The sequence below is a fragment of the Bos taurus genome, chromosome 21 (genome assembly GCF_002263795.3).
Source record: "Bos taurus isolate L1 Dominette 01449 registration number 42190680 breed Hereford chromosome 21, ARS-UCD2.0, whole genome shotgun sequence".
Lineage (NCBI taxonomy): Eukaryota > Metazoa > Chordata > Mammalia > Artiodactyla > Bovidae > Bos > Bos taurus.
In genome coordinates, this window is record NC_037348.1 from 23,681,099 (window position 1) to 23,699,287 (window position 18,189).

At 43.6% G+C, this 18,189-nt stretch overlaps 1 non-coding gene across 1 annotated transcript; it reads right to left on the reverse strand.

Annotated features, from left to right (window-relative positions):
* Window positions 1-11,173: 11,173 nt before the first annotated feature.
* On the reverse strand, window positions 11,174-11,245 carry TRNAC-ACA (transfer RNA cysteine (anticodon ACA)). The gene has a single exon. It is a non-coding gene; the product is annotated as a tRNA-Cys (tRNA).
* Between the last annotated feature and the right edge of the window lie 6,944 nt (window positions 11,246-18,189).

Consider the following 18,189-nt stretch of genomic DNA (forward strand, 5'->3'; position numbering starts at 1 on the left):
CTAAGAGACTTGGTAGGAGGAAGGGCTGGAGTGATAGGAACTCACTGATCACGTCTCAACTCCAAATCCAAGCCCCCTACTCATCTGCAGTCTTTTTCAGCTTGCAGAGGGTGCCCTGATTCCATGGCTTACGACTCACATCTCTCTGACCTTTGCTTCATCCTCACATCTTCAGACTCCCCTTCTTCTCTGATTCACTTACAAGGGCCCTCCCCAGGGAATCCAGGTTAATCTCTGCATCTCTGGATTCATTTCCCTAATCACATATGCAGTCTTCTGTGTGACACAAGAAAATGTGTTCACAGGTTCTGGGAATGGGGATGTGGACAACGTTGGGGTTCATTACTTGTCTCCCACAGGGGCCAGGAGAGAAGCTTATGCACACCAATCCCTGTGACCTTCGGAAGTAGGGGTAATTCACCTGTTGAGTGTCCTTGTGATGACTCCACTGTGTGAGGTGGCAGTCACATCACCCGGGTGTCATCTTGGGCTTTAGCAAAGGTGACAGAGAGGTGGAATGTGGAGAGTGGGCTCAGGATGGAGCATAGAAATAAGGATGGTGAGAGGGCATCCATCCCAAGGTAAGAAGTTTCCATGACCCATTGTGCTGGGAAAGTCCATCTTTAGCCCTGAACCCTAGGGCAGTCAAAAAGTGAAAATGTTTGTTGCTCAGTCAAGCCCGACTCTTTGTGACCCCATGGACCGTAGCCCACCAGGCTCCTCTGTCCATGGAATTTCCCAGGCAAGAATACTGGAGCGGGTAGCCATGCCCTCCTCCAGGGAATCTTCCCGATCCAGGGATCAAACTTGGGTCTCACTCATTGCAGGTGGATTCTTTACCATCTGAGCCACCAGGGAAACTTAAGCGGAGTCAAGGTAAGTAGCAAACGGAAGGAAGGAGACAGGAGGAACGGCTACAGCAGGTATAGGTGGAGGGGATGCTTAGAAGAACCTCACTAGCATCCTAGTTCTGTCCTAGGAATATTGTTATGGCCAGAGTCCTCCCTGCACCCCTTGCCCCGGATGTCATCTCATAGAGAACCCACCGGGACAGGAGCCAGTTGGCAATACTTACCCACTGAGGTTTTATTATTGGTGACTTAGCAGCCAGGGCTTCTGTTCTAGAACACCTGCCAAGTTGGCCAGCAAGAGAGGTTTTGTGCACACGCTGGGCCAGAAAAAGCAGCCTCTGTGTGCTCACGTGGCTTATGTCTGACAGGTTTAAGAAGCAGCAGAAGTTAATTATCTGAACCTTAATTTCCCAAGTGGAGTCATAAAGGAACAGAGACAGGAGTTAGCAGCTCCCGTGCGACCTCTGGAGAGAGAAGCCTGCAACACAGACCCCTCCCCGCACCAGGTATGTCCTGGCCACCATCTTCCACGTCCCACCGCCATTTCATCCACATCAAGCCTTCCAGGCTCCTGGCTGAGAGGGCATGAAACAGATGCAGGCGCAAAAATATGTACCATGACAAAGGTGTCACCTTCTGTCCTGGCACATCTCTGACTTCCTGGAAGACAGGGGTTCCCAGCCTGTGGGACCTAATGCCTGATGATCTGAGGTGGAACTGATGTAATAAAAATAGAAATAAAGTGCACAATAAGTGTAATGGGCTTAAATCATCCTGAAACCATCCCCCGACCCCCAATCCATGGAAAAATTGTCTTCCACGGAACTGGTCACTGGTGCCAAAAAGGTTGGGGAAAACTGCTCTAAGACATGTTTTCTTTTTTCCTTCATAAGAGGCTCTCCAAATACTTCTGTCATCTTTGAAAGTGAAAGTGATAGTCACTCAGTTGTGTCCAACTCTATGCAACCCAGTGGACTGTATAGCCCACCAGGCTCCTCTGTTCATGGAATTCTCCAGGCAAGAATACTGGAGTGGGTTACCATTCCCTTCTCCAGGGGATCTTCCTGACTCAGGGATTGAACCCAGGTCTCCTGCACTGGAGGAGGACTCCTTACCATCTGAGCCACCTGGGAAGCCCATAGCTCTAGGAAAGTGCATGTTAATATTGATGGCTCTACGATAGATATTTTTGAAAAAAAATCTCTCCCCCCAAAGAAGTAAGCCAAATTGCTTCATTTCAGATGATTTTCCATATTTCCTCCAAGTTTCCATAACTCACTTCCATGCGTCTTGAGAAGAAAATTGTTTTCCAGGATGAAGTCTCAACAGGCACCTCCCCTCTGAAACAGCTCCTGAGGCTGTCAGTATGGCGACTCTGTGAGGATTCTTGGTTTTTTTTTTTTACGAAGATTAATGTCACTGGAAGAGATAGATAGAGCTCACTCCTCCGGGGACCACTTCTTACACAGTGCTGCCTGCTTCCTTTCCTTCCCAGGGAAGACAAATGATGAACTGCAAAGAACATCTCCTCTTTTGCCACTGGCGCGGGGGTGGGGGGTGGGGGGCTAGTTCTGAAAGTCAGCCTAAATGGATTATTTTCCAATTTAACTGGTGTGGTTTGGTATGTTTGTTTTTCCGCTGTTTCCCAGGCGCCTTGCCGGAGATTTTCTTCCCCAGCGTGTTTTGTTTTATATGAACTTTTGTCAGTAAGTGGTGGAGACTGTCAGAGATCAGGATAGGGAATAAACAGGCTGGCCGGGGGACCATGGGGGTAGTAAGCTGGGGCTGCAGAAGCTGGCTTATGCTGCCCTGAAGATATGAAAGGTGAACCTGCAAATCAAAAGGAAATAGCATCCTAAGTAGAATCAAAACCTCACGTGATTAGACGTGAAATCATCAGAGACTTCCCTGGTGGTGCTATTAAGGTTAGAGACTTTGCTTTCTAATCAGGGAACCAAGGTCTCACATACCTCAAAGCAACCAAACCCTTACCGCCACTATTGCGCCCACATGCAGCAACCGAAGAGCCTTTGCCCTGCAGCGCAAGATCCCACATGATGCAGCTGAAGACCTGACTCGGCCAAACAAATAAATTAATTAATTAAATAATATTTTTAAAAGAAGGTACTTTTAAATTGCATTACAGACAGAATCTTTGGCCCCCAAAATCTAATAAAATAAACAAAAACTTTAAAAAAGTTAAATAGTTAACCACCACCAAGATGTAATAATAAGATCCTTTACAATTCGTGAGTCTATTGAGCTTGAGCCTAATCTGTAAGTTACCATGTGCACCCCAGAAAAGTATGATAAATAACCTTCTTTCCATCAAAATAGAACAGAAAGAGAATAGGCAGCTGAAGAATGTATACATGGCTTAGTGGGAACAGAAAACTGCAGGTGTGTGTACCCACTCAGTGATGTAGCCAAATTGTGTAGCATGCCTGCCCTAACCCGGGTACTGTGGTGAGCCCTGGAAGTGCAGCAGAAAACAAAACTGATCCCATGAAATTAAACAATATACACTTGAACAACCAGTGGGTCAAAGGAAAAAATTTAAAATATCTTGAAAGAAACAAAAATGGAAACACAATATATCAAAACTTACCAGATGCAGCAAAAGCAGTTCTAACAGGGAAGTTGAAAGTGATGAAGGCCTACATTTAGAAAGAAAAAACTTCACCAATACACAACCTAACTATTCCTCAAGGAACCATAAAAAGAACAAACTAATCCCAAAATAAGTAGAACGAAGGAAATAACAAATAAAAGAGCAGAAATAAATTAAATAGAGACCAGAATAACAAGAGAAAAAATCAACAAAACTATAAGAGCTGTTTTTTTTTAAAAGACAAACAAAATTAATAAACCCTTTAGGTAGAACAACTGAGGGAAAAAAGAGACAACACTCAGACACATAAAATCAGAAATGAAAGAGGAAACATTATAACTGATATAACAGAAATTCAAAGAAGAGACTATTATGAAAAATTATATATCAACAAACTGGATATTCTAGAAAAATGGATACACTCTTAGAAACATACGACCTACCAAGACTGAATCATGAAAAAATAGAAAATTGAAATGGATCAATAAAGACTGAAAAGATAGAGACAGTAATCAAAAACTTCCCAACAAAGAAAATTTCGGAACCAGATGGCTTCATTGGTGAATTGGACCACACATTTAAACATCAATCCTTCTCAAACTCTTCCACAATATTGAGGAGGAGGATCTCCTTTCAAACTCATTTTATGAGGCCAGAGTTACCCTGATATCAAAGCCAGATAAGGATATTACCAAAAAAAAAAGTACAGTTCGGTATCTCTGGTGAATATAAATGCAAAAATTCTCAACAAAATGAGAGCAAACGAAATGTGTTAAATGACATTAAAATGATAATACACCATGTTCAAGAGGGATTTATCCTTGGGATACAAGGATAGTTCAACATACATGAATCAATAAATGCAATAGGCCGCATTAATAAAATGAAAGACAAAAGATCATGTTATCACCTAAATAGGTGCAGAAAAAGCATTTGCTAAAATTCTTCATCTTTTCACAATGAAAACTCTCAACAAATGAGTATAGAAGGAACAGGCGTTAGCATCACAAAGGGAATACATGACAAACCCAGTGTCATAATGATTACTTTTGGAAGGTGGGATTGAAAACGTCTTTTTATTATATTGTTTATGCTGTTATCTATTTCCCAGTTTTCCTTCTTTCTAACTCTACTATTTAAGAATCAAAAAATAAACAAATGTTATTTCAGAAGGCATTGGCCTGAACCACCCAAGTTCCAAGTATGAACTTGATTTGCACCACCTTGCTTTGAACAAGAGCAGCTGAAAAATTCTAGCAGATTCAGGAGTAATAGATTTAGGAGAGTGTTCCGTTTTGAGGGAGGAATTGGAGTGAGTGAGAAAGGTGCCCCATTTTGTATGTTTGCCATATGCCAGGCACCAATCAGTCTCTGGTTGGTGGCCATGAAGGGTTTTGCAGAGAAATTATTAAATGAGTCCCCGTGGACTGTAGCCTACCAGGCTCATCCACCCATGGGATTTTCCAGGCAAGAGTATTGCAGTGGGTTGCCATTTCCTTCTCCAGGGGATCTTCCTGATCCAGGAATCAAACTCAGGTCTCCCGCACTGCAGGCAGATGCTTTACCTTCTGAGTCACCATATTTGTCCCATTAAATGAGACAGGAATTTGTAAAGAAGAGAAAAGGATTTGAGAAATGAGGAGGAATGTGTGTGTGTTGTGCTCAGTCATGTCTGACTCTTTGTGAACCCATGGACTGTAGCCCACCTGGCTCCTCTGCCCATGGGATTTCCCAGGCAAGAATACTGGAGCAGGGTATCATTTCCTCCTCCAGAGAATCTTTCCAACACAGGGATCGAACTTGCATCTCTTGTGTCTCTTCACACTGGCAGGCACATTCTTGATTACTAGTGCCACCTGGGAAGCCCCTAAGGAGGAAAAATGGACGCTAGTAAAAAATGCCTCCTAAATCTGCCATGAAAACAGTTCAATGTCAAGGTCAGAAGTAGTATGTGAAACATCCAGGGGTGAGGACCCCATCCTAGGACAAGAGGAGTGAACTTCATCAGACACAGGGATTCTTCATCACTAAGAACAGTTTTGAGCCCCTTGCAAAGAGGATTTTTTTGTTGCTGTTCATGGGGTGGAGAATAGAATACTCTGGTTGTATGGAACATTTAGAAAATCCATCTTACTTTTAACTGTTAATTACCTCAAGGCATGCACCTCAAAACCTCCAGTAATAATACAAACAAAACTCATGGTTTTCATTCAAGGTGAGGAATGAAAGGTTTTCATTCAAGCTGCTCCATTCAAAGAAAAGATAAATATTTGAGCACTTCATAAGAAGAAATTTGCAAAACAATGAAAGAAATTAAAGGAAAGGAAAAGGAATGGAGGAAGCAAGGAAGAAAAGAAGAAAAAAGGAGGGGTAGATATGGAAATGAGAAGAAAAATCATGCTTTTTTTTTTCAGATTTATTTTTTATCTGGACGATTTTTTAAAGTCATTATTGAATTTTTTACAATATTACTTCCGTTTTATGCTTCGTTTTTTTTGGCCACAAGGCATGTAGAAATGTTAGCTCCTTGACCAGGGACCAAACCCAAAACCCCTGCATTGGAAGGTGAAGTCTTAACCATTGGCCTGCTAGGGAAGTTACCAATAAACTTTTTAAAAAGCCATTGGAGAATGCAGAAAGCAATGTGTTTAGAGTCAGTGAATGGGCTATGGCCTTAGTCTTGGTCCTTGTGTGACCTTAACCCATCTGGAGCCCCATTTCTTCTTCTCCTACAAAACAGATAGGGTGGCAGGTGGGCTTTACAGGTTGTGGGGGAAGGTTTTAGAATAAATTGGCAGAGTAACACTGACATATATACACTAGTATATGTAAAATAGATAGCTAGTGGGAAGTTCAGAGAGGGCAATGGCAACCCACTCCAGTACTCTTGCCTGGAAAATCCCATGGATGGAGGAGTCTGGTGGGCTGCAGTCCATGGGGTCGCCAAGAGTCGGACACAACTGAGCGACTTCACTTTCACTTTTCAGTTTCATGCATTGGAGAAGGAAAGGGCAACCCACTCTGGTGTTCTTGCCTGGAGAATCCCAGGGACCGGGGAGCCTGGTGGGCTGCCGTCTATGGGGTCACACAGAGTCGGACACGACTGAAGTGACTGAGCAGCAATAGCAGCAGGGAAGTTACTATATAACACAGGCAGCTCAGCTCAGTGCTCTGTGATGACCTGGGAGGGTGGGTAAGATGTGGGGGTGAGATGGAGGCTCAAAAAGGAAGGGATATATGTATACTTATGGCTGATTCATGTTGTTGTATGGAAGAAACTAACACATTGTAAAGCAATTATCCATGTAAAAAGTAATAAAATAAAAAATATTTAAAAAATAGAATACATTGCAACAGGATTTAACCAGTAATGATCACCCGTTATTTCTGTCCCATGGCAAGCAGTGCCATTTCGTACACATGCTTTCATTTGAACAAGGGCGGACTTGGTGGAAAAAATTATACCATAATCTTCATCTCATAACCGTCTTTGGGTGGTGTCACATCCAGAGAAAAATAGAGTTTTAAGTTTAGGGAGTGATCATACATGCCAAACACTGCCGAGAGGGCTGGAAATTGTGGCTTTAGTGACAACAATGACATTGATGACTTTGGCAGTCATTGCTTTAGCTGGTGGCTGGAGCAGAAGATGCCTTTAAGTGGACTCAGAAATTAGAGGGATATTTGGAAATGAAAAAGTGAAGACGGGGGCGGGGATTCACACTTGGAAGCAGGTAAAATTTATGAAGCACAACTCTGTGTGTTGGCGTGGAAGAAACAAGGTCATCTGGAGGTGACTGCAGCTTCCTTTATTTGTCTTCAGGTACGAGAGACTTGCACACCATTGTGGACCACAGAGATGACAGTAGACAGGAAGAAACTAAAGGTCAGAAATATGGGACAGCATGGAGTTCCTAGAAATAGAGAAGCAGCGGGGATAAAAGTCAGGGATGGAAGGGGAAGTATCAGTCATAGCTGAGCAAGAAAGGAAGAGTGAATATAAAGGAGAAAAGAAGACAGGAGGTGGTGGGTTGAAGTGGGATCCTGCCAATGGCCTCCCAAGTGGAGGATGAAGCCATTGGCTGAGAGTGCACATACAAGGAGGAAATTTAGAGCTGGGAGGGGAGGGTCTGTAGTAGCTCCTGATGGTGATGGGAGCAAGGAGGTGACCAGGTTTGCATAAATGTCTTACAAATGTCTTACAAAGATATCTGCAGTTTTCAGTGATTTTTCTCCACTGCTGCTTGGCTACTCCTGTGTAGGGTCAGAAAGTGGATGATTAAAATAATTCAAGACTGAGCAAGATAGGATGATAACTAATGAGAACCTGCTGTATAGCTCAGGAACTCCTCATAATGCTTTGTGGTGATCTAAATGGGAAGAGAATTCAAAAAGGGGGCTTGGGGGAGGGATATATATAAACATATAGCTGATTCACTTCACTGGACTGTGCTCAGTCGTGTCTGACTCTTTGCAACCCCATGCTCTGGCCCACCAGGCTTCTCTCTCCATGGAATTTCCCATGCAAGACTATTGGAGTGAGTTGCCATTTCCTTCTCCAAGGGATCTTCCTGACCCAGGGATTGAACCCACATCTCCTGTGGCTCCTGCATTGTGGGCTGATTCTTTACCTGCTGAACCATTGGGGAAGCCTGTAAAGGAACTTTAGCCTAATTTTTATAAAGACTGAATAAGACAGGATGGATTTTGTAGAAGGACATAGGACAGTGAGGGTTTGGGCGATGATGTTTTCTCAGGTTCAGGCTCGATGAGGCTGGATGAGGCCAGGAGGGATGTGATAACTAGGGGAGGTGAGGAGAAGTGGACAAAGGATGCTAATCCTTCTAGAGTGGGAGCTGCTCTTCCGTCCTGAGTGTGAATCCAAGCTTTGGTTAAGGCCAAGGGTGAAGTAAGCATTTGGCAAGGGAGCTGAAATTTTATAAGCGTGTATCTTCACAATGGCTGGAGTTCTAGAGGAGACGATGAATAGGATTGGAAGGCTCCGTAGTGAAAAGCCAAGGAAAGAAGCATGGTGAAGCAGGAGAAAGAGGAGGGAAAAGATGAGCTGAGAGGCCCACATGTTGAATGGTGCCAGGAAAGCATGGAATTAGCAAGCCTCCTGGTACGAAAAGACCAATGATTCAAATTGTATTTGGGAAGGGACTGAGCTGTTGTGAATCACTGTTCAGGTGCTCAAAAAGTATTTATTAAGCTGAATTTTCCCATCTGGGCTTTTAGAATATCCTCTTACCTGGTTAAAAAAAGAATCTCGGGGCTTTCCTGGTAGCTCAGTGGTAAAGAATCCGCCTGCCAGTACAGGAGACTCGGGTTTAATCCCTGGGTCAGGAAGATCCCCTGGAGGAGGGCATAGCTACCCACTCCAGTATTCTTGCTTGGAGAATTCCATAGAGAGAGGAGCCTGGCGGGCTACAGTCCATGCAGTCGCAGAGAGTCGGACACAGCTGAGGGACTAACACTTTCACTTTTCTTTCACATGTTTCGGGGAGACAGAGATATCAACCACCCAGATCTCTCAACCCAAGGCACATTATGACGTTTAACTATTTTGAAGGAAAAACTCTAAAGTGAGCCACTAAATGCTATGAACAACTAAAATGCATTTTAATGAGCAACAGAAAGCTTATAATATCCCACGGCTCTAGCCAGCAATATGTCCCTTTCCTTGCCAGTAATATTTTCAATGGGGAAAGTATCTACAAGTATTTCTCACTGCCTTTAGTGTTATTAAAAGTACCAGTGTAACCTAGCAACCACCAGGATACAGATATTAAACAGGCACATTATAATATATTTCAGTACTTTGCTATCCATTCAGTGTACATGTCTACATTCTAATAATTACCCATTTCTTATTTATAAGAATAATTTTATGTCATTTTTACCACTGTCTTTTTAAGTACCCCTTCCTTTTACTTTCCTCTCTGCTCAGTGTTTTGACCGATCTATTCAGAGGGTAAGGTGAGGGGAAGAAAAATCAGTTAAAGAAAAAAGAAGTGAAAAACAGAGTGTCCTGATGGGCAGGGCAGGTGGCATGAAAGTACTGTTGGACCAGGTCTAATGATGTGAGTTGGACTTCCTCATTTTAAACCTGGACAGGCTGCTTTAGCAGCAATAAAAGGGCGCTATTTTGGTAGAAAATCCATTGGATCATTTCACAAAGAGTCACACAGGCCCTGGTGATAAATATCTTTATTGTTGTTTTCTTTGTAGTTTAATCACTAAGAAGTGTCCGAATGTTTTGCAACCCCATGGATTGTAGAATGGCCAGATCCTCTGCCCATTGGATTTCCCAGGCAAGAATACTGGATTGAGTTGCCATTTCCTTCTCCAGGGGATCTTCCTGATCCAGGGATAGAACCCACGTCTCCTGCATTGGCAGGTGGATTTTTTATCACTGAGCCACCAGAGAAGCTGATAAATGTCTTAGATCAATGCATATTTCAGTCTTGGGATCTTCCTTTTGACTGAACCATAAGGCAATGAGCAATAGAATCCTAGAGCTGAGGATTAAAAAAGTCTTGAAAGTTGTCTCTGCCACACTCCCACATGTCTTTGACAAGCACCCACCCATCCTGATGCAATACTTTGGAAACACAGATCTCACTGGCAGGGTTTGATACCACTTAAAAAAAAGACTGGGATCTAGACTAAAGGTAGATGAGGAGCATCTGAAGTCCTTTATTTTTTGCGAGGCTTGGCTATGAATGGAAGCAAGGGCACTGGGCATTCATTCAAGGCATAGAGGAAATCAAACCAGATCCTTCTAACTTCCCACTCCCTGTAGCTGATATCTGTGGACTTCTGACATGAACAGCCAATTCATTGGAAAAGACCCTGATGCTGGGAAAGATTGAGAGCAGGAGGAGAAAGGGGTGACAGAGGATGAGATGGATGGATGGCATCATGGACTCAGTGGACATGAATCTGAGCAAGCTGCAGAAGATAGTGAAGGACAGTGAGGCCTGTGCTGCAGTTCATGGGGTTGCAAAGAGTCAGACAAGCCTTAGCAACTGAACAACAGCAACAATGGTAAATGAAGATGGAAAGGCTGACGGTCCTAGGGAAATGTGCAAAAGAGGGTGCAAAGCCTGGAGGCTGAAAAGCTGGAGAGAATGTAGTCAATGAAGTTCACATAGGTCAAAAAGATTAAGAAAATCTCCTCCTAGGGATTAAAATGAAAGGAAAGCAACGTGTTAGAACTAACCAATGAATTCAGTAAATTTGTAGGATACAAAATCAATATAAAAAATCTGGTGTATCCTTATACACTAATAAACTATCAGAAAGAGAAATTAAGAAAATAATCCTGTTTACAATTATATCAAAAATAACAAAATACCTAGGAATAAATTTAACCAAAGAGGTGAAAGACCTGTACACTGAAAATTAAAAAGATTCCTGAAAGAAATTGAAGAAGACACAAATAGATATTCCAAGCTCATGGATTGGAAGAAGTAATATTGTTAAAATGTCCATACTATTCAGAGCAATCTGAAAACTCAATGCAATCCCTGTCAAAATGCCAATGGCATTTTTCACAGAAATAGAACAAACAATCCTAAAATTTGTATGTGAAGTTATGTCCGACTCTTTGCGACCCCATGGGCTGTAGCCCACCAGGCTCCTCCGTCCATGGGATTTTCCAGGCAAGAATACTGGAGTGGGTTGCCTTTTCCTTCTCCAGGAGATCTTCCCCACCCAGGGATTGAACCTGGGTCTCCCGTGTTGTAGACAGACGCTTTACCACCTGAGCCACCAGGGAAGTCAAAAAGTGAAAGTCACTCAGTCCTGTCCGTCTAGCCCATGGAATTCTCCAGGCCAGAATACTGGAGTGGGTAGCCTTTCCCTTCTCCAGGGGATTTTCCCAACCCAGGGATCAAACTCAGTCTCCTGCTTTGCAGGAGGATTCTTTACCAGCTGAGCCACAAGGGAAGCCAAAATTTGTATAGAACCATGAAAATACTCCAAATACACAAAGAGATTTTTGAGGGAAAAAAAACCGGAGCCATCACAATTTCTGATTTCAAGCGATATTACAAAATAATGGTAATCAAAACATCAAAACAGTATGGTACTGATATTAAAAAAAAAAAATCAATAGAACAGAATAGCAGCCCCAGAAATAAAATCACACTTATTTTAAAAAGGAAAGGAACATAAAATAATTGGAGATGGAGGTATATTTCTAAAAATGTTTTTTCATTTTAAAACTTTGATTAAACTATTCCTCTCTGCCAAGCACTGTCCTAGACACTAGTGTCAAAACACAATTCCTTGTGTCTAGCAGCAAAAAAGAAGTCCAGAAATGGAAAATCACAGTTTCAATAAATAAATAAAGATAAACAGACCAATGAAAGCAGAGACCAAGAGGATGGAGATGCTTCATTCTTGCCTTGGGATGATTCCAAAGAAAAGTGGCATATAATCGTGATAAGAAGGAAAGATGGTTGAAGTTACTATAAGTAGGTAGTGGTGGTTCTGGTTTAGTCACCAACTCATGTCCAACTCTTATGACCTCACAGACTATAGCCCACCAGGCTCCTCTGTGCATGGAATTTTCCAGGCCAGAATATTGGAGTGTGTTGCCATTTCCTTCTCCAGGGAATCTTCCCGACCCAGGGATCAAACCTGGGTCTCCTGCATTGCAGGCAGATTCTTTACCCACTGAGCCACCAGGGAAGCCCAAGTAGGTAGTGAGTATTTTCTAACCCACATTTTTTTCTTCATTTTTAATTAAGAAGGATAAAACTATGGGACCACATGTAAAGTTAAATAAAGTTAAATAAGGGTGAGTAAAGTAATCAGGAAATTTGCTTATTCTTTTTGACTTACACGAACTTTATTGACTACATTTCCTCCAACTTTTCAGCCTCCAGGCTTTGCACTCTGTTTTGCATATTTCCCTAAGACCATCTTCTGTATCAGAATAGAGTACCTTGCCCCATTCTAGAAACCTTATTTTAAGGGCATATACTGATAATGATAGATGCCAGAAGAAGGTGAGTAGATGGCAGAGAGTATCTGAGGGCATGTCATACAAGGAATATCTCAAAAGGTGTTGGCGCATTCAGGCTGAAGCAAAGGGAATGGAGATAGTCCTTGATCATGGCTGAGTACAGATAGAAACCCATCCCACAAATGGTTGGAAAAGACCCTGATGCTGGGAAATATTGAAGGCAATAGGAGAAGGGGGTGGCAGAGGATGAGATGGTTGGATAGCATCACTGACTCAATGGACATGAGTTTGAGCAAACTCCAGGAGACAGTGGACAGAGGAGCCTGGCATGTTGCAGTCCATGGAGTTGCAGAGTCAGACACAACTTAGCAACTGAACAACAACAGATAGGAACCCTTTCTACAAACCATCCAGTGATATATTAGTGGGAAAATGGCAGCATCAGTTTCCTACATCCACTTTTCTTGCTTCCCGTCCCCTTGCATCATGTTTGGAAGAACAAATGGGACTGTTTCCTGAAAAAAAAGCGCTGCCTGCCAAGCTTAGCACCATCTGTCATATGTCCCACGATCAATCCCACTCTGCTGAGGGCATTGCCTCACGTCCTGGTTAGTAAATGTTGTCTGAATCACTAGGATAAATGGGATGGGAGAGTCAGAGGGAGATAGCACCAAGCGGGTATTCACCAGGGATAAAGATGGGGTAGAAATTCATACCAGACACAACGGAAGTCATCATCGGCTGGGGGAGTGGCCTATAGAAAGATTTCACATCTGCTGAAGTAAAACAAAGGTCCATCAACAGAGAAAGAAAGGGACTTCCCTGGTGGTCCAGCGGTTAAGAATCCACCTTGCAATGCAGGGGACACAGGTTCAATCCCTGGTCAGGGAACTAAGATCCCACATGCCGCAAAGAAACTAAGCATGCTGGCAGCAACTACTGATCCCACGTGCTCTGAAGCCTGCACACTCTGGAGCCCAGGCACCATAACTAGAGAGTGGGTGTGCTGTAAAAAACAAAGAAATAAATATTTTAAAAAATAAAACAGAGAAAGTTAGTGATGAGGCAGAATCAGGGCTCTCGAGCTTGACAGTAACAGTATCGGGATGGATGAAAGTTGGCACAGACAGAATTCAGGAAGATGGTAGAATCATAGTGGCAAACGCCTGAGGCTGTGTTCAGCTTCTCTTCTTAAGCCTGCAAGGCCTCAGCTTTTGTAAAAGAGCCAGAGGCAGGACAAATAGTGTCCACTTGAGACACCAGGCATCCTTCTCCATGACGGTCCCATTACCCACCCCCACACCCCCCACACACACCCCCTCAGCTTCTCCCAACAATATCTTACAGAAATCACACAGACAATATGTGTGAATATGAGCCCTCCTGCCACATTTTCTTACTATTGTGGCTGTCACCAGTAGTTGCAGACAGATGAGGGGAGCGAACGCAGCAAGAGTTTTTACAAACAGCTGAGGGAGCAGGGTCCTCTGAAGTGCTTAATTGCTTTGCTGCTCACACGTCTGGTTAGCAAGGGAGCGCTTTTTAATCCTTTCTTATTGGGAGCGCCACCTAGTGACCCTGCTGGGTAAAAATCCTCCTTGGCTGTCAGGCATCATCTGGTCACCTGAGGAGTCCAGTTGGTGGTTAAAAGCTGGTGATGGTGACTACTGACCTTACACAGACAGCTCAGCTTCACTTTTTCATTTCTATTTTTATCAGTGCAAAAGAAAAAATAGCATCATTGATGTTTTATAATTGGAAACATGACCTATATATTCTTGGCCACCCCAATCTTTCCTAGAAGCGGAGGGGGGTGGGGGGAGTAAAATTCAATTTCAGAAACAAAGCTTTCTTAATCTGTGTACTGTGCATTAATGCCTCCAGGTTAATTAAGGACAATGAAATGTGGTTGACTGAAAATAATGTGCAAACGAGACAGGGAACTTAGATTCCAGAAGCACAAAGCTTCCAAGAGGAAATTGAAGAACAGGATACATGCCTACAGCAGTCACAGGAGTTTTCAATAGCTGAATCTACTTAACTTGTAATTAAAGTCTTCTGAACACAGCCTTCAGGAGGGGATGTTTCTGTGGGGCTTGGGAAGCCAGTCCAGTCATTCAATTCTGGCCCTTGAGAAATGAAGGTGCTAGTCACCACTGGAGGCTGAGCACTGAAGAATTGATACTTTCAAACTGTGGTGCTGGAGAAGACTCTCTTTTGTGTCCCTTGAACAGCAAGGAGATCAAACCAATCAATCCTAGGGAAATCAACCCTGAATATTCATTGGAAGGACTGATGCTGAAGCTGAAGCTCCAATACTTTGACCACCTGATGCGAAGAGCTGACTCATTGGAGAAGACCCTGATTCTGGGAAAGACTGAGGGCAGGAGGGGAAGAAGGTGACAGAGGGATGAGGTGGTTAGATAGCATCACCAACTCAGTGGACATGAATTTGAGCAAACTCCAGGAGAAAGTGGAGGACAGAGGGGCCTGGCATGCTGCAGTCCACAGGACTGCAAAGAGTCAGACACGACTTAGTGACTGAACACCAACCTGAACACCACCTGCTTCAGAGGACCATGAGCAGGTGACTTAGTATGCCACTGGACTCAAGAAAAGCGCAGTTCCCAGATAAGTGAGACTCTTAGACTCTTTTTCCTTCCCACCTTCCCCCTGTTCCTGTTATTGTTGTTCAGTTGCTCAGTTGTGTCCGACTCTTTGCAATCCCATGGACTGCAGCATGCCAGGCTTCCCTGTCCTTCACTATCTCCTGGAGTTTGCTCAGACTCATGTCCGTTGAGTCAGTGATGCCATTCAAACATCTCATCCCTTGCTGTCTCTTTCTCCTTCTGCCTTCAATATTTCCCAGCATTAGGGTCTTTTCCAATGAGTTGGCTCTTCGCATCAGGTGGCCAAAGTAGTGGAGCTTCAGCTTCAACATCAGTTCTTCCAGTGGATCCTATTTTCCTATTTTGATGCTATTGTCTGTCTCAAAGGTCCAGTGTGGACTCTCAGTGCTACCCAGCCCCTGAGCCAATGAGACTCTGGTCTGGCAGCCACACATCGGATTTGATCCAGCCCAGATCCCAGGATCCCCTGAATGACTCCCAGTGCTGGGAATTCATCAAGCTGAAACTTTCCTCTGGGATCCCTTATGGGCTTGGGTAGGATTCAGCCTGCTTCCAGACATTCTCCCTGGTCAAACAGGAGTCAGTCCAGACCATTCAGAGGCAGGATCCCCTCACAGTTCCTGCTGGTCCCAGTCTAAAAAAGACACTGAGACCAGACCTTGTCACCATGGATACCATGCTATGAAGCCTCACAGAGATAGCCCGCTAAACTCTCATGGCAACAGCTTTCTTCTATCACCTGTTGCTTTAAAATCCTTAGGGGTTCTTCTTCCCACTCTATGTCTTATTAACTTGATAACCTCAGAAATGTCATTTCTTGGTTTGCTTCCTCTGCAGTGATGTAGACATAATGACTTCTGTGTCTGTCTCTGCAATCCTCCACTCTCAGAGGCTGTTCCAGAACCTTAGGAGTGCCTTTCTTTAGCCCCTCAAGCAATATGTGGAATCTAGAAAAATGGAACAGACAGACGATCTTATTTGCAAAGCAGAAATAGAGACACAGGCGTGGAGAACAAATGTGTGGATACCAAAGGGGGAAAGGAGGGGTGGGATGAGTTGGGAGATTGGGATTGACAGGTAAAGACTCTTGATACAATGTATAAAACAGATCCCTTGGACTAGGAAATGACAACCCACTCCAGTATTCTTGCCCGGAAAATTCCATGGACAGAAGAGCCTTGCAGGCTACAATCCATGCTGTCGCAAAGAGTTGAACATGACTGAGCACACCCACACATAAAATAGATGACTAATGAGAACCTATGATATAGCACAGGAAACTCAATTTAATGTGCGGTGGTGACCTGAATGGGAAGGAAATCCAAAAAAGAGGGGGTATGTGTGTATATATGACTGGTTCATTTTGCTGTACAGTAGAAACTAGCACAACATTGTAAAGCACCATACTTCAATAGCAATTAATTAAAAAAAGAAAAGGCAATCTTACCACCATGGTGGAGTAGATCAGTGGCCTCACCTACAAAGTAACTGAGGAAGGAAGAGACACAAATGAGTGACTTGGAATGAGAGTTGTTACTTTTTGCCCAATAGGTTTTCATTCCTGTATTCTGATCACAGAACGTTTTTAACTTGGGCAATTTTCTCCCTTACTTCCTCCCTACCAAGTGCCCTACCGTCCCCTCCCCAGCCCACAGGGAAGGACATGAATAGGCTAAGCATGCACTGGGTCCCTCCACAACGTGACCCAAGATGAGCCACTTTGGGACATTTATGAATAGGAGATAATTAGCTAATAACTGTTCTTTCTTTTTACCTGTGGATTGAGAATTCTAAGGATGATAGACACACTGTTGATGATCATTTTTTCTCAGCCACATAGACAAAGATGAGTGAAAATGAGGCTCTGCGCAGACAAAAGCAAGCAGAAAGGAGGTGGAAAATGATTCTTGATCATCTCTCTTTGTTTTCTTAAATGATTTCCCAATAAACCCTCTTTCCACCACCAACACCCTTGTGGGTGGGGGAGGGCCAAGCCAATTTGAAAGTCTTTATTGTGTTTGAATCTGAAAGTGTCCTGACTTCCTGCTCACTCTTGATCTCTCTGTGCCTGAAACCCAGCTCCCATCGCATTTCAGTGCCTTGATTCCCTTCATGGCACGAAGCTGTCATTGCATGGACTTTCTGCCAACCTGATGTCCCTGTGGTCCTTCCAAGTCTTTTAAGTATCTTTCAGTTCAGTTCAGTTCAGTTCAGTCGCTCAGTTGTGTCCGACTCTTTGTGACCCCGTGCATTGCAGCACACCAGGCCTCCCTGTCCATCACCAACTCCCAGAGTTCACTCAGACTCATGCCCATCAAGTCAGTGATGCCTTCCAGCCATCTCATCCTCTGTCATCCCCTTCTCCTCCTGCCCCCAATCCCTCCCAGCATCAGAGTCTTTTCCAATGAGTCAACTCTTGGCATGAGGTGGCCAAAGTACTGGAGTTTCAGCTTTAGCATCATTCCTTCCAAAGAAATCCCAAGGCTGATCTCCTTCAGAATGGACTGGTTGGATCTCCTTGCGGTCCAAGGGACTCTCAGGAGTCTTCTCCAACACCACAGTTCAAAAGCATCAATTCTTCAGCGCTCAGCTTTCTTCACCGTCCAACTCTCACATCCATACATGACCACAGGAAAAACCATAGCCTTGACTAGACGGACCTTTGTTGGCAAAGTGATGTCTCTGCTTTTGAATATGCTATCTAGGTTGGTCATAACTTTCCTTCCAAGGAGTAAGCGTCTTTTAATTTCATGGCTGCAGTATCTTTAGCCCTTGTTATTACTGTTGTTGTTCAATCACTAAGTTGTGTCCGACTCTTTGCGACCTCGTGAACTGCTGTATGCTAGGTTCCTCTGTCCACCACTAACTTGTGGAGTCTGCTCAGATTCATGTCCATTGAGTTGGGGATGCTCTCTAACCATCTCATCCTCTGCCACTCCTTTCTCCTTTTGCCTTCAATCTTTTCCAGGATCAGAGTCTTTTCCAATGAGTCAGCTCTTCGCATCAGGTGGTCAAAGTATTGGAGCTTCAGCTTCAGCATCAGTCCTTCCAATGAATATTCAGGGTTGATTTACCTTAGAATTGATTGGTTTGATCTCCTTGCAGTTCATGGAACTCTCA